Genomic DNA, 17,388 nt, shown 5'->3' with positions numbered 1-17,388 from the left:
GAAAGAAGAAACTATAAGGTTAAACATTTCAGCTTTCTTAAAAGCTTTTGATGCACTCTATTTCCTTTCAAGGTCTCATTTTCATATGTCATTTTAGAGATAGGAAAAATAATTATGATTATGGCAATTGTAAATGGAAAGAAATGGAAGGAAAAGAAGACTGTATTAATACCCCATAAGCAAAGCACAAGGCCTAGTTTACATGAGATTTTTATGAAATATTCCTGCAATGCCTAATCATGCCAGGCAGAAGTACCTATAGGGTAGCCAGCAGAGCGGATATAGGGACCAGGGGCATATTTCATCACTGGGAAAGCCACCATGAGTTATGCCTGTCACATCTGTTCTTGGTTTCAAGAGGAGCCCTAGCACAGAGCTGGCCCTGGAGATAGTATTGTGGTGGCGACATAATAAACACTGTGGCCCATAGGTTCAATAACTCAAGTGGGAACCAGCCGGGTGACTATGCTCAGGGCATTCTCTTTTCTTCTCCAGTTAATCTGTCCCTGAAGGGATGGAGGAGAAAGACATTGAGAATGAGATCACAGGAAAAGTTCAGAGAGGCCTAAAGAGCAGTGAGGACAAGCAGCACTGCAGCCCAGGGGTACAAACTTCCCCAGCTGTCAGTTTGGACACCACACACTAATTTTAAAGCAGAAAGATAAGCCTTAGCAAGTTGTGTGCCTTCCCCAAGAAAATTTATTTCAAAGCTCTAGCCTCATTTATACAAAAAGAGACAAATAAAAACTTACGTTTGTTATTCACTTCTAATAAGAGAAAAATTCGCAAAAACAGCGTTATTATTTTGATCCTCTCATACTCTAATGCATGAGTTTCCCCACATGTAATATGAATGGTCATTCCTATATGGATCATAGCCATAGGTCTGTTTTAAAAATTAAATATTGTAGTAAAGGTTTAACCTTACTTTCTAATTCTGTCCAAAGGCAAAATGTTGTTTTGTTTGTTTTGATGAGGTTCCTTAAAATGTTCAAACCATAAAACAAAGTTATTCTAGATGGATGGAAACTAAACCATAATGTTTTAGTGAAATGAAAATCATCACCCTATTCCCAATCATTTAAGTAGATTAGGTAACAAGTTAAGAGCCTACGATTTTTTAGGACTGGTAGACATATCTGTTAACAAACCTTATTTGCATCTTTACTCTTATGCATCTCCACTTCTGAACCTCTAAAAGCACAGGTCACAGTACTTGCTACAGTTGCGGGGGTATCATTCTTTCTTCTAGGTTAGCAATACAGACAGTATGTTAATCTCTGGGAAACGCATTCAGCAGAACTTCATTCAACAAAAATGTATTCAACACTTAGGTGCTCAGCACTTGATGTTCCAGTTAGAATAAACTGTGTGCCATTCCTCCCACATGTGATTCTTTTAGTCTTGATTTCTTTGATCACAACAATCTCTCTGCCCACATTGCTCTCCCCACGTTACTTAACTACACGTATCTCCGTTGGAATTTTGCCCATTCTTCAAGGCATGGTTCAAATGCTTCTTCATTTGGAAACTATGTATTATTCCTTTCAGCGAAAGGTGACTTCGCTCTGTCGCCCAGGCTGCAGTGCAGTGGTGGCGATCTCAACTCACTGCAAGCTCCGCCTCCTGGGTTCATGCCATTCTCCTGCCTCAGCCTCTCCAGTAGCTGGCACTACAGGTGCCTGCCATCAGGCAAGGCTAATTTTTTTTTTTTAATATTTTCAGTAGAGACGGGGTTTCACTGTGTTAGCCAGGATGGTCTCGAGCTCCTGACCTCGTGGTCTGCCCACCTCGGCCTCCCAAAGTGCTGGGATTACAGGCGTGAGCCACCGCTCCTGGCCGACTTCACTCTTTTTGATGTTTCAGACAACCTTGTTGGTACCCAGGAACAGTTACATAATTTGTGGGTTCCAGTACAAAATGAAAATGAAATGCCCCTTTTTCAAAATGTAGTAAGAATTTCCATCTCATGCCAGGTAGAATGGCGATCATTAAAAATTCAAGAAACAACAGATGCTGGAGAGGATGTGGAGAAATAGGAAAGCTTTTACACTGGTGGTGGGAGTGTAAATTAATTCAACAATTGTGGAAAACAGTGTGGCGATTCCTCAAGGATCTAGAGCCAGAAATACCATTTGACCCAGCAATCCCATTACTGGGTATATACCCCAAGGAGTATAAAGCATTCTACTACAAAGACACATGCACACATATGTTTACTGCAGCACTATTCACAATAGCAAAGACTTGGAACCAACCAAAATGCCCATCAGTGATAGGCTGGATAAAGAAAATGTGGCACATATACACCATGGAATACTATGCAGCCATACAAAGGATGAGTTCATGTCTTTTGCAGGAACATGGATGAAGCTGGAAACCATCATTCCCAGCAAACTAAAACAGAAACAAAAAATCGAACACCACATGTTCTCACTCATAAGTGGGAGTTGAACAACGAGAACACATGGACACTGGCAGGGGAACATCACACACCCGGGCCTGTTGTGGGGTGGGGGGCTAGGGGAGGGATAGCATTAGGAGAAATACCTAATGTAGATGACAGGATGATGGGTGCAGCAAACCACCATGGCACGTGTATACCTATGTCACAAACCTGCACATTCTGCACATGTATCCTAGAACTTAAATTAAGAAAAAAAAATTTCCAGACAACAACAGCAGAGCATTAAACCAAATGTAGGCCCTTCTAAGCACACGGCCCTGTGAGACTGCACACGTCATATGCTCATGAAGCCAGCCCTGTCTACACCTCCTCAATGTACTAATTGCTATTAATTTTATTAATGCATGAGCTATTTTTACACGTGGGTTGACTTTTCTTTTTGAATGTGGTGTAGGCTCCTTGAAAACAGTGTCTGCATGTATTCCACAGTAGCAAAGAGAGTCTTAAAAATGTCAGATATTCTAAACTCTTGCTACTAAAATGTAGTCCACAGACTGATTTCACCTGGGAATTTATTAGAAATGCAGAATCTCAAACTCCACCCGAAACCAACTGAATCAAATCCACATTTCACAAGATCTGCATGTAATCTGTATGCACATTCAAGTTTGAGAAGCATCATTAAACGAGCAAATGAATAGCCCTCTAGAGCAAAAGACACCATTAGGTGGGAAATTTATCCATTGGGGTATTATGTATTATTCCACCAAACTCTGATGGAAAGGTAATTTCTGCTCTTCTCAACAAGAGGGAAGTATCAGATTAAGACATTTTATTCCTCTTTTCAGATTTCAATTCAACCCCTCCCAATTTTTCTTTTCTTTGAGAAAAGGATTACTTTTCTCACTAATGATGTGTAGAAAAGCCAGGTAGCTACTGGACCCATTTTACCAGAAAATATGTCATGTAAAATATAGGTATAGGAATATAGATCTGTAAATCTCTCTCTCTCTCTCTCTTCTATTTCTCTTTTCTCTGTACTCTAATTTGCATATTGTTGCATATTGCTAATAAACAGCGAAATAATTCTGTCGGTGTGGCATAAGCGAAAGAAGCAAAACTGGCATATGGGTTGACATCACTCAGCTTTCATCAGAAAACTCAAAAGGTGTCATAACTATTATAATGGTCTGCCTTTAATTCTCTCATTGGTTCGTATTTGAACTTTCCATATTAACACTAATTCTGAGCAGCTAACAAAGCGGTTATCTGGCAAGGTGGAATATTTTGGGAAATTCTCAAAAAATTTCAGCTCTCCATTTCAAATATACAGGAATGTGCAAGTAGATTACTCTCTCAAAATGGCAACCCTGTGATTTGAGATTTAAAGGAAAGAAAAATAAGTAGAAAATGTGATATAAAATTATCAATTTCACCATATTAAAAATGATACTAAATAATTTAAATTCACCAATTTAAGAAAAAGTCCATTAAAGAAAGAGTTATTTCAATAATGCCAAAAAGGAAACATCATTTTATTTTTACTGCTACTGCTTGCTTACTTGTTCCCAAGATAGTTTATTCTAGCAAGGTTGTATCTTAGGGCTCTGAATTCTCAAGGTATATAATCAAAGTTTAGCTTCTCAGGTATATAATTGAAGTTTAGAAACCTAATACAGCTGGACTTTAAGAAAATTCACAAAACCTTTATAAAATCCTTAACTCTAGAAGTGAACATATGTGAGTGACCGTAGTTGAGCATTAAAGTTCTGTAGGAGAGCTTTTAGCAACTTTTTACCTAGATAGCCTTCACATTCTTCAGTCTTCATTTTATTTACTTATATTTACAGAAGTGAGGTTTCTTTGAAATTACTTTGGAGAATCTGTTGGTGTTTTAAAGGTAATAATTGCAGGTGATACCATAGTGAGTTCAGCTGTTCAAGCTCCAAAACACCACATAGAATGACAAAGTGACAGACCAATGATATAATGGGAAAATCCTGAAACAGTACATTGAGTTTGATTAAAAGTTATAACTCTATTCAAGGCCTGCCTGGTGATAGTAGCTGCTGGTAAATACAGATGAAACTGAAGTAAGCTAAATTACTCTTTTATGAATTATTTTTGATAATTGGTGGCAGAAGGTGGCTACAGTTTTAAAATAGAACCTCTGATTCCATTTTATAAGCACTGATCCTGATTCTACTTCTATGTATTAGTTATCTATTTCTGCGTAACAAACTACTCCAAAACTTAGCACTTAAAACAACATCCATTTGTTACCTCACATGTTCAAGGATACTGTGGCTTATCTGAGTGCCGTGCCTCAAGCTCTTTCATGAGTTTGCATTCAACCTGTGATCCAGAGCTGCATGTTCACATGAAGGCCTAGCTGGGAAATGATCTGATTCCAATCTCACTCACATGAACCTAACCAGGGTACTGCTTCATGACATGCAAGCAATCTAAGACAGAGCAACAGCACTCCTTCAAGGGGAAGCCAATATCTTCCTAAAACCTAATCTCAGAAGTGACATCACACCAGTTCTGTAGTTTTGTATTTATTAGAAATGAGTCACTAAATCCAGCTCACACTCAAAGGGAGAGATTCCTCAAAGGCATAAATATCAGAGCATGAAATCACTGGAGGCCATCTTAAAAGCTGCTTATTACAACCTCCCACTTAAGAGAAAATATGTGTAAGAAAAACATAAGTAATTTCTTCTGTTTTAATCTTCTGCCAACATTTTCTAATGCATTTTACTTAATCAGTCCAATAAAATTTATCTGCAGCTCTCCCATCTAATTTGAGAAATATGACATACTCTATTTGGCACATTTTTGTTTCATGAATGGACTATACTCTTCACTTTGTGAGAAATATGAAAAAAAGTTTAAAATGTATTAATCAGAATTCTTTTATTTGCAAGTAACCGTAATCCTATACCTATAAATAAAAGTAAAACAAATTGAATGCCTGAAAAATACAGAGGTGTGTTTTCCTTTAGTTATGGCAGAATATAGGAATTCAGCAACTTTTATCCTCTCTCTCTCGTTGCTTCTCTCTTTTCTGTGGGATTTTTTTTTTCTGTTTTGAATACTTTCTCAAACAAATACTGTTGAAATAGAGAGTCCCAATATTTCTAGATTCATATATACAACCAACATTTTTATTAGACAGCAAGTTTTTTTTTAATTTCAAAAATTCCAACTGACATCCTAGAATTGTCTTTATTATCATCACTGCTTAAATTACATACATATTTTAACTAAAGAAAGGGCATATAAAGAATATGTGAAGGGCCAGGCCTGGGTAATATGTCTATCCTACAGTTCCACTCAAATGACACGTACTGAGTATGAACAAGAAATTAATCCTAAAGAAAAACTGGGTAATAAAAGTTGCAAAGCTGGTTCAGCCAAAACTATGTATATCTACTATAAATATTTATTCAATGTTTATAATGTACCAGACAAAACGTTGATATTAGTACAATTCTACTGCAGGTCGAATATTACTTTTTTGACATGCTTAGGAACAGAAGTGTTTCAGATTGTAGATTTCTATGATATTGAAATATTTACATATATATGTGAATATATATATATACACACAAATAATAATATTATATGTATACATGATTTTGAGCATGGAGCCCAGAAGGTAATTTTATTTAATATTTTTAATAATTTCATTCATGAAACAAGGTTTCTGTACATTGAACCGACAGAAAGCAAAGGTGTAACTATTTCATGTTGACATTCAAAAAATTTCACATTTAGAATATTCCCTATTTTGGATTAGGAATGCTAAATCTGCACCAAATTGTGTAGGTGTATCAGTTCATTCACATGCTGCTAATAAAGACATATCAAAGACTGTAATTTATACAGAAAACAGGTTTAATTCATACACAGTTCAGCATGACTGGGGAAGACTCAGGAAACTTGCGATCACGGCAGAAGGGAGAGTAAACATGTCCTTCTTCACATGGCAGCAGCAAGGAGATGTGCAGAGTGAAGAGAGGGAAAAGTCCCTTATAAACCATCAGATCTCCTGAGAACTCACTCACTATCACACAAGCAGCATGGAGGTAACCACCCCTATGATTCAATTACCTCCCACTGCGCTCCTCCTGTGACACATGGGAATTATGGAAACTGCAATTCAAGATGAGATTTGGGTGGGGACACAGCTAAATCATATCAGTAGGTTTCTTCAACTTGTAGGAAAGGAGTACTAGAATAGGGCTGGTTAAATGGTAATGGAGTGTGCTGAGTCTCTTCACTCAGCTCAGAGGAGAAAAAATCAGTATAAGTAAAATTTTGCATTATACGTACTTCTGTAACTTTGTATGGTTTTAAACAATAAGTTATATTAAAATAATTGAATCACTTATAGTAGAGAGAAATTATTTTTGAAGCAATATTTAAAGGTTAAAAATTAGTATGCTGCACTATTGATGTCATAAAGGTATAAATTTACCACCTCCTGTCTCTCTGGCTACATAGTCATAGAAAGAAGAAAGTCCCCCCCAACACTGATTTGTCTTTCTCTCCCTTTAGTACCTTCTTTCACAGGAACCCCATTGAGGCCAAGTTAAGCTTAAAATAATCACAATGGTCAAAGATTAGAGTGATGTCAAATATTACAGTGATTTTTATTTTTTACTCCAGAATGTGATCCTAAGGTAAATCTTGTAACCTACTGAATCCAGTTTTGTCAAGGATAATACATTAACTCATGTAATACAATAAAAGATCAAGTCTTTATGCAGTATACTTTAGGAAAGTCACATTACTCACTAGAGTTTTCTAACGCTTTGTTTGGAAATAACGATCTAAAGGAACACTAAACAAATAGTAAAAGCTACCAAAACAAACTTTTATTTTCCTGGTTTTAACCAAAAAATTAAATTTTAGAGAAGCTGACGGTCAGTTATGGAATGCAGTTGTCCAGGGAATAGACAGATGTTCATTTTTATTTGCTTAAGAGTATAAACTATTGGATCACTGCAGCAGTTATAAATGATTTATGGAATGAGACACATTCTTGTTTAATGCGCAAAGACTGTCAACTGTTCTAGCAATTACAGAGATATGGTACTATTTTTAGTGGTATTGTTACACAGGAACTACATTATTATTATATGAAATATGAAATATAAACTAACTTCTCTCACTACGGAGTTCTCATGAAGTTAAATCTAGTAGAAAAGTAGTGAGAGAATAATTACATTTCTTTGCAGCCTGTGTCTACACTTGCAAAATAAAGTGGAATAACAGATAATATACGTAATTTTAGTTTTAGCACTTGGCTCCGCAGGGACACTTAATGGCCACTTGTTATGTAACCCAAGTGTCAGTCCAAGTCCACCATCCCTCTTCCAGGGTCATCTTTGTCTAATATATTTGAGCAAAATGGTTGTGTCTCATCTACACTTCACGACCACACATCTGCCAATTGCTTCTCTACTCCCATCCCCCTCCTGGCCATGGCATTGGTTTTCTACATTATCTGCACCTGCAGGTACAACCTGGTTCATTTTATTCTCTAAAGCACCACCAATTTAGAGATGTTTATATGGAAAACATTGTGTGTAAATTTGAGGTGATGGTGGAGGTCATTTTTGGAGCATCACAGACTGGTAAGATTCTTAAGTAAACTACAAGAAATTCTTTTTTCTAAGAAAGAGATCATGTCCGTTTAAAGGACACAGATGGAGCTGGAGGCCATTATCCTTAGCAAACTAACACGGGAACAGAAAACTTAATACCACATGCTCTCACTTATGCATGAGAGCTAAATGATGAGAACACATGGACACAGAGGAGAACAACAAACACTGGAGCCTACAGGAGGGTAGAGGGTGGGAGGAGGGAATCAGAAAAAATAACTAATGAGCACTAGGCTTAATACCTGGGTGATGAAATAATCTGTACAACAAACCCTCATGACACAAGTTTGCCTATGTAACAGACCTGCACATCTACTCCTGAACTTAAAATAAAAGTTAAAAAAATACATTCTTCTTTCTTAAATATTCTTCAGCCATTCTACCATGGAATCTTCACACTTGTTTTTTAATCTCAGTATTCCATTTCACTCCCAGATTGCAGACTTCTCCTTTTCCCTTGACCTTTCCTCAATTTTCTCAAGCATTCTCTCCCCCAAACCCCAGGTTTCTATCAGTGTGCTTGGTATATGATGTTATCATTTTGCCTAGTACTAGTCCATGGAGCCACAGACCTATTAAAGTATTTTCCCTGGAATCTATTTGTTGCACAGATGCATGAAACTCTAATATACACAGACAGACAGCAAGACTGAGCAACACACACAAAATAACAAGATACAGACACAAGACACACACATACAAATACACACAAATAACAATATACAGAAAGATATACAGATAAAGTCATTATATAGATGGGTTTTATATATATATAAAATATATATTTATATATTATACATATAAATATATAATATATATTTATATATTTTATCTATATTAATATATATAATATATATTTTTATATTTTATCTATATTTTTATATATATAAAATATATATATAACCCATCTATAATGACTTTATATAAGTCTTTATATGTATTTATATATGTATTTATATATGACTTTATATGTCATATATATATAAATTCCTGTGTAGGAAATTCTATAGAAATGATATATATATATAAAAATATATAAAGGTATATATAAATATATATTCAAACATACATATTCAGCATACAGATGAAAAAAATAAGACTGGAATAGAAAAGGGTGTTTTTTTTTTTTTTGGTTGTTACCACTGATGTAATATAAATGAAATGCTACCACTCATGAAGTGTACAATGTAATGCTTACTAAATAAAGAGATACCAAAAGACATTTAATCTAAAGCTTGATTTACTTGAACTAAAGTAAAATAATAGAATGAGCACTCAATACACACATACACACACACACACACACACACACACACACACACAGAGTCAGGGAAACGATCTATACAATTCAGGTGAATACTGCTTATGAATGCATTTCCATGTTTGTGCATTTCTATTATAAGCATGACAGAATTCATATAACTTAAGTAGCCATTGTCTTGTGCCTACTCCTTTTGATGACTTTGTATTGTCATTTTTATCCTGGCTTCTGCAAACTATTGTCATTCTGTAGATAGACAGAGTACCCTGTGAGCAAGGGAAGTTTGTCAAATGTAGGCAGGAATAGGAATAAAGCTATCTTATTTCTTGTCTTGGTTTTACCTCTTGGCTGTGTAGAATCTTAGAAAATCTATCTAGTCTCCCTTTACCCATATAGTTTACCATTAAACAAAGTGAGACAACTATATATTGTTTATGATTTCTCTCATTCAAACATTCTAATTATACTATGCAGACTTATAATTAGTTATATCTCGCATTTAGTATCACAGACTGATCATAATTTTGAAAATTTTATTCACAGAGAAAGCCCATCAGTAAATAGTGAATGTAGACAACACCTTTCCTATGCAAATTGTAAGTAGGTCTGGAAGGAAGTGTCAATTCCCTTTGGTACTATTGAGGCATCAGGGTGCTCATTAATATCTACATGGTCGGCATCACTCTTTAGCCCTGGAAGTTCTACCCATGTTCCAGGTGAGGGAAATTCAGGCTGATTCAGGCATCATTTCTATAGAATTTCCTGCGTAGGACTTTAAAGTTGAAATACTATGCAAACAAAACCAGAATTGAGACTTGTTCAGTGAGCACAGTATGGCTAAAGGATATAGGCCAGTTTACTAAGCCATATTCTTAATTATACAACTAATTCAGACATCTATATATAAAATACACAAACTTAAGTTGAGTTGAGGCTACCTGGATATGGCTCCTTGCTAAAGACTGGAGGAGGAAATTTGGCTTCAGGAATCAGCCTTCTTTTTCACCCTTTGCTCTTGAGGTAATTTCTTATACACCTTAAGTTGTCCTAGCGAACCTCTTTGTTCAACTAGCCCTTATATTGTGCTATATCTTTTCAAGTTACTTTATACTGTAGTGAGTTTACTAATGCAAGTAGTTATTATGTTCCATTGTTATCATTATTAGACATTAGTAGCTAATATTAAGGGCTCACTATATGCTTAACACCATTCTAAATGCTTTCTGTGGATTAACTCATTTAGTCCTTATGAATTAATGAAGAAGGAATGTTATTTAAATTTCCATCCTACAGATGAGGAAACTGAGGCACAAGGTAGTAAAGTAACTTGCCTAAGTTAACACTGCCAAGAGGGATATCAGAATTTGAACCCAAATATACTGATTCTATACTCTGTCCTCTTAACCACTACCTACACTGCCATTTGTTGACTTAATTATGTCTATTGCACAATCCTTCAGTTATTACTCTTATTCTAATTAGTTGTTCTCTTTGCTGTGTGTGTGTATATATATGTTTATATATATATATACACACACACACATATATATATATGTATATATATACACTGCTTCTCTGTTTTTCTCCCTTCTCTTGTATTTTAACACTTTTATTTTCTGTATGGGACAGACTGCATGCAGTGATCTATTCAGACCTGACAGGGCCCTTGTTGCTTCTCTCTTATTTCTGTCTGTTCTGTCTCTGTTTTTTCTCTCTTATACCACTTGTCCAACTTCAATACAAAGTGACTTACTACTCTGCTAACATTTCCACTCATTCTACGTTCCCAAGGCTGTTGGATCAAAGATTCTCTTCTTCCCTCAAAATGTGGCTTTTTCTATGATTTATTTTAATTATGTGTGGTTTGAATGATTATCTTTGTTTCTGAAAAAAATGTATTCTTTGAACAACAACAAAAATCTTTGAGAATTTTGTTGGTGGTGTTTTGTTTTATTTTTCAGCAATGTTCCCAGAGAGACCAGTACTCTGAAATTCTTTTCTATTTACTTGAAAGAGTCCTCCCCACCTAAAAAAAGTGTTATATGTCAAAAATTGTCAGCTCTTTATGAATAGAAAAAGTATCACTTCAAGACTTACCCACTTAAGATTTGATCGACCAGTTTATGTCAATCATAAACTGCTAGATTCTCTAGAAATGGCAATCTCAGTGTCTTTTCATTGAGTTTACAAAGAAACTGCAATTTACTTAATTTTACAATGGCTCCTCCTAGCACAAACAGATTGAAGGCTGTTACTTTATTTACCAACAGGTACATTAAAATATTATGTGACATGTTCAATTCAGATATCAGCTAAAACTCATTCCTTTGGATATTAATGAAATTGTTTCTATTTTCTATGGATTATAGAGAATGAAATGTTGTCTTAACAATTTTTTATGGATTTCTAAAGGTCTTTTGGAATTTTAGCTGTTCTCTTACTTAAGTTTAGGGATAGGCTAAGTGTCTTGATTGTCTTAGCCTGTTTTTAAATGCAAACACTGATAAGGAATTCAGTATATTTTATGTACAATGGATTATCAAAGGTTAAGCAGATAAGAGTGCATAAAAACACCCACAACTTAAAACACCACATTTAAAATAACCTGTTCTAAACAGCTTACAGCCATTTCTTTGGTTTAGGTTTTATCACCCTAATAGGCTGCCCAGTAATCCCTCCTTCTCTTCACTCTCTCACATACCCCCAATGTTTCTGTTTACATCCAGTAAAAGGCAATATTAAATCACCTTTTCCAGCATGGCTCCTGCAGAACTATACCTTCAGGGTCTCACCATCCACCTCCAAGAGGCTTAAAGAGGTATTTTCCCCAAACAAAGGCAGTTCTCTTCCTTAAGTCAGAATTCTGGAGTCAGCTGTTTAGGTAATTACATTCTCAAACTCCACTCTATACAAAGTGTGACACTGACTCAGATTGCTTGAAGGCAGTCCAGTATTCTTAAATTATTCTGAATATTTTAGTCCCTGAAATAATGATGGTAAATATATTATGGTTCCACTTCTCATCATTCAGTGTGAGGGTGCAGTTTCCCGGCCATTTCCTTCTCTCATGACTATTAAAAAAGGGCAAATCATTTGAGATACTGAAACATTTAAAGCTGTTTAATCTTTGAGCTTGTCTCCATTAGAGTCAAAGTCAAATATTTCAAATTCTGAACCTAAGGTTGATCATTTCCTTTAGTGCTCTTATGCCTCTCGAGGTTCCAAATATTCAATGTTCATAGAGGCAATCTGAGTCAAGAATTCCAACACCATAATTTGTATTCAATATACATGTCAAATCAGGAGGGTTATACCATAGTATAAGTTTCTAATCCACCTGTATTGTCTTTATATGAGCAATGCTGAATTTTAATACAAAGTAATATCCAAACATTGACTAAATTAGCTTTAATATTGATCTACTGCCTTTTTTGTCATTGACATTTATACTTAATAGGGACTTATTTAATCCTGAAAATATTGGTAAAATGGTTTTCAGTTGAATTGGTACATATAGCAACATATCCATAGTCTTCCTGGCAAGTTTCATTTCTTTCATTGAACACAGTAGACTGAAGAACATGAATTTAAAATTAATATTCTAAGATTACTATTGCCTTAATTATCTGTACAGAGTTTTTTATAAATGCTTTCTCAATTATATATATGTCCACACTGTGAAGAAAAAGGCTATTGTAAGTTTAAAGCGAAGTTTAAAACGTGATTCTTTCTGTTGCTGCTTGCTAATTAATTGTACTTAATTATAATTGGCTTTTAAACATAGTCATTATAAAAGAATAGTTAATTATTCCACATTGTGGAAAATTTGGGTATAAAGTAATGTATTCAAAGAATATAAAAATATTATGTTAACGTAAATATTTTCCAAAGTGTGGGTAATTATGCTCTGTCACTGAAAACTTCATAAAATGACTTATTTTTGATATATATTATTGCAAAAAAAACAAAGTAAAAGTTACGAAAATAATTTGAATTATTTATAATCTGTATTTTATACTATAAGGTCTTCAATTTTTCTGCTAAATGTGTATGTATACATTTGCAAATAATTATGATTGAAAGTTGAGCTATCAAATACACAAACAATAACAATTGGAAAATAATGCAATAAACCATGACTTTTTAATGACTTTAATTAAACTGGAAAAAGAGATATTAGTGAAATGCTTTTACTAGAACTGAGGTAATATATAGGAAATATTAAAATACATTGTGAAGGCTCTTTCTTGCATTATATCTTATATCACGGTCAGTTATCTTTTGTTGCATGAAAAACCACCCCAAAACTTAGTGGCTTAAAACAACCACCAGCATTTATTTTTTTCATATTTTTGCAATTTGGGTAGGGCTTTGGGGGAACAGATTTTCTCTGCTCTGCATGCTATTGTCCTGGGTGGCTTAACTGGGGCTAGAGGATTTGAGATGTCTTCACTTACAAGTCTGGCACTTCAGATAGAGTAGTTGGAAGAGCTTCAGGAGTGGCCGAGACTCTCTCCAACAAATGGTCTTCCGTTATTCAGAAGTCTCACTAAACCTCTACAGGGAAGCGTGTTGCCAAGAAAGCAAAAACTAAGGCAACCTGGTTTCTTAAGATTTAAACCTGGAACTAGCACAATGTTATTTCCGCCACATTCTCTTGGTCAAAATAAGTCAAAAACTCAACAAGATGCGAGAAAAGGAGAAATAGATTCCACCTCAATGATGGGAGGTACAACATATATGTAGGAGCAAGGGCTGAATAACTGACAGCCATCTCTGCAGCCATCTCCGACAATCACTATCAATATTAACACTTAAAGAGACATGATGACTCACAAGAATTTTCAATAGGTGACACTTCAGATGTCAAATAAAAACCCAACATTTTTTTATAAGCCTTCTGTGATTTAAGTTGTTGAGATGCCAAATAAATTTGTAAAGTAACAACAAACATAACTGAGATGTTGGTCAAGTTGATTGCCAACTAGAAACGAGTTAGTATACGTTAATCAAATACTTCTGATTTTAGCCAGTTCAATTGTGTTACTGATCTATTCTAGGCACTGAATATTCCCATAAGAAGGACATACAAATATTAGAAGCAGTGAATGATGTGCTAATAGCCAAAATTATATGTCAATTATCACATTTTCAATTACCTATCACATTTGGCAATTAACATTTTGTTAATCATCCACTCTCCAGTTTGATGTGACTTTCTAAAGTAAGTAGCTTACCCTCTAACTCTGAAAAATTACTGTTTTATCATTAGTGAATATATAATCAGTTCCTAAAATTTATATTTGAATTAGGACTGTCTTGTGGTAATGAATTCACCTCAAGCAGGATTTGTCTAGAGTAGTGTATGTATGGGAGAGCAGACATTTTCAAGCAACGGTTTTGCAGTTTGGATGTCCTAACTATACAAACAGTATGCTGAAAATGGATTTGCAGACATTAAGAAAACATTTCTAATGATGTTCATTTTGATAATCAGAGTGCTTTTCATAGAAGTATGTTCTCATAGCAATGTAAAGAAAGAAGACTGTTATTTTGATCAATATAGAATCATATGAGCTGTGGTTTGTGAATAACTATCCAAATGTAGTCCTTCTTTGTGCATGTTGGCTAATGAAGTGTGGTGTGGTGGAAAGTACACAGATGTTTACAGATTTGAGTTCAAATCTTAGCCCATTCAATTATTAGTAGATTATTCAGCTGTTGCCATGCTAATGCTGCCTAACAAACCATCTCAAACCAATAACAACAAATATTTAATTGTTTAGTTCATGGGTCTACAGGTCAAGGCAGTTTGGCTCTATAGGCTGTGATTGTCTGGGCAGCTCTGCTTCAAGCTGTGGTCAGGCTGGCCTCAACAAATCACTGCAGGACAGGGTTAGGTCTATCCTCCATGGATAAGTGGCCACCAAAGATACATTATTATCATGGTAAGTAGCAGAAAGGCAAAAGCAACCTAAATGATATAACACATTTAAAACACATTTTCAGGCCTTGCTCACATAACATCCACTTATTTTTCTGTGGCCAAAATTATGTGGTCAAATTCAAATGCAGCATAGAATGTACTACATCCCAAGAGGGAAGCAGGGAGGTAAGTGAATATTTGCTGAATAGTATTCTAATCTTTCACAGTAGCTATCCACATTTGAGTACTTTCCATATTGTCTTTGATTTCCAGTGTTATCATTATCTTTAAAATGGGGGTAATAATAAAACATGATCAGAACTATGTGAGGATTAGCATGTTCCTGACACAAAATTGACTGGATAATCTGGTGGTGTCATTCAGTTCAATATGCATCTGTAGGATAGAATAGATTTAGCTAAAATTGAAAGGAGTAAAATCTTGGATATTTTAAAGTTGCTGTCACCAATTAGTACATTTCATTTACTACTGTTAAAAATAAAGTTGACATCAGGATATTAGTAAAAATTCACATAAAAATATTAAGTTCCATTTAGTACTGTTACAAAGCCATATTCCTTAGATGTATGGCATTTAATCAGTGATATATCAGTAGATAAATTAACCAACAAGTTGACATTAAGTACTCTATTAAATTATGAAGTTGCTATTGCTGCAGAAAACTGACAACAGATATAAAGGAGTTTCCCTCTAGCAGCTTCACATTTTTATATGGAGTCTAAAAACAAGGGAGTTTAAAACACAAATTAATGACATAGACAATTAAGTTATAGAATTAGGGATGGCAAACATCTCAGTATCTTAGTAATAATCATGAAGAAACTCAAAAAGGAAGAAGAAATGATGTAATAATTGAAGGACTGGACTTGAGTAAAGAAAATGGTTGGAAACCAATAGCTAGGAGAGTTCGTCCCTGCTATTACTACTACCACTGGCTTCATTTACGGGGCATCTACAGTTGTATCAAGCTCCATGATAGAACCTTACCTTCAGTGGTTCATTATATAGCAAACCTGGTGGTGGTCCCCAGTGAAGAAGACACTCACAATTTAATCATTTTAAATAATTCACTGGAAAAGTTAAGATTAGTGTTAAAACCACAAGCCTGTTAAATTCCATCCCCTATGCAACACTCTCTCACAAGGTATGACTTCCTTGGAAAAAGAAGAGAGTATATGTAGCATACCAGTAAAAGACAATAATTGAAAGGCAAGGTTGGCTCATATTATAAAGAACATTGGATCAGATTAAGGAATTTGAATTCTTTATACCAATAAGGGGACATTGATAGATTTTGTTTGATGAGAACAGAGTGTTAAAATCAAAGCAACATGACACATACACATTAGACCACACTGGAAATGTGGAGATTAGTTTAAAGGTTATGCAATAGTTCAGGTCTGTCAGTGAAGGGTGTGCAATAGAACATGAAAGAAATGAAACAGATACTATAAAGGCAGCATTAGCAGGTTTTCAAGAAAGAGAGTTCTACTATTTTTAATTGCTCATTTAGTCATATTTTTAGATCACATCTTTCTTGTGATGATTACATAACATACAACCAATAATTCCTTCTGTGTACAAATATGCCTTTCCTTAAGAGATTCCATTGGCTCACATATATTATTGTTGAAAGACAGAAGCAGATGTTAATGGAAGTGATGTTTAATGATCTGTGACCATATATACAAAGAATACAGGCATCATAGTCATCTGCTAACCACATCCTTGAAGCCTGCCAGTGCAATAGAATTCATGACCTTCAGATCTCAAGAACCAGCCTCTTCCCGGTGAGTTGAAAGGGCTCAGCTGGAAGAAGGGTAAAAAGAGAGAGTAAACATTGGAACAAGTGTGACATCTCCTTGTATTTGGGGTAAGTGATATACATGCAGGCTTCCCTTTACCTCCCTTTTCCTCTGTAATTAGGGTGACGTTTATTCTCAAGGTACAGAACAGCTGGGGTTCACAGAAGGGCATTACCACACTTGGGTGCCAATCTTTAATGATGCAGCACTGCCTATGTATACAGACTTCAAGGCCATCAGCAAATATGTGAAAAATATCACAACAAGCTTCCATGAAAAGTATCAATAAT

This window comes from Hylobates moloch, unplaced genomic scaffold (genome assembly GCF_009828535.3).
Source record: "Hylobates moloch isolate HMO894 unplaced genomic scaffold, HMol_V3 SCAFFOLD_2, whole genome shotgun sequence".
Lineage (NCBI taxonomy): Eukaryota > Metazoa > Chordata > Mammalia > Primates > Hylobatidae > Hylobates > Hylobates moloch.
Note: the sequence above shows the minus strand (reverse complement) of the source record.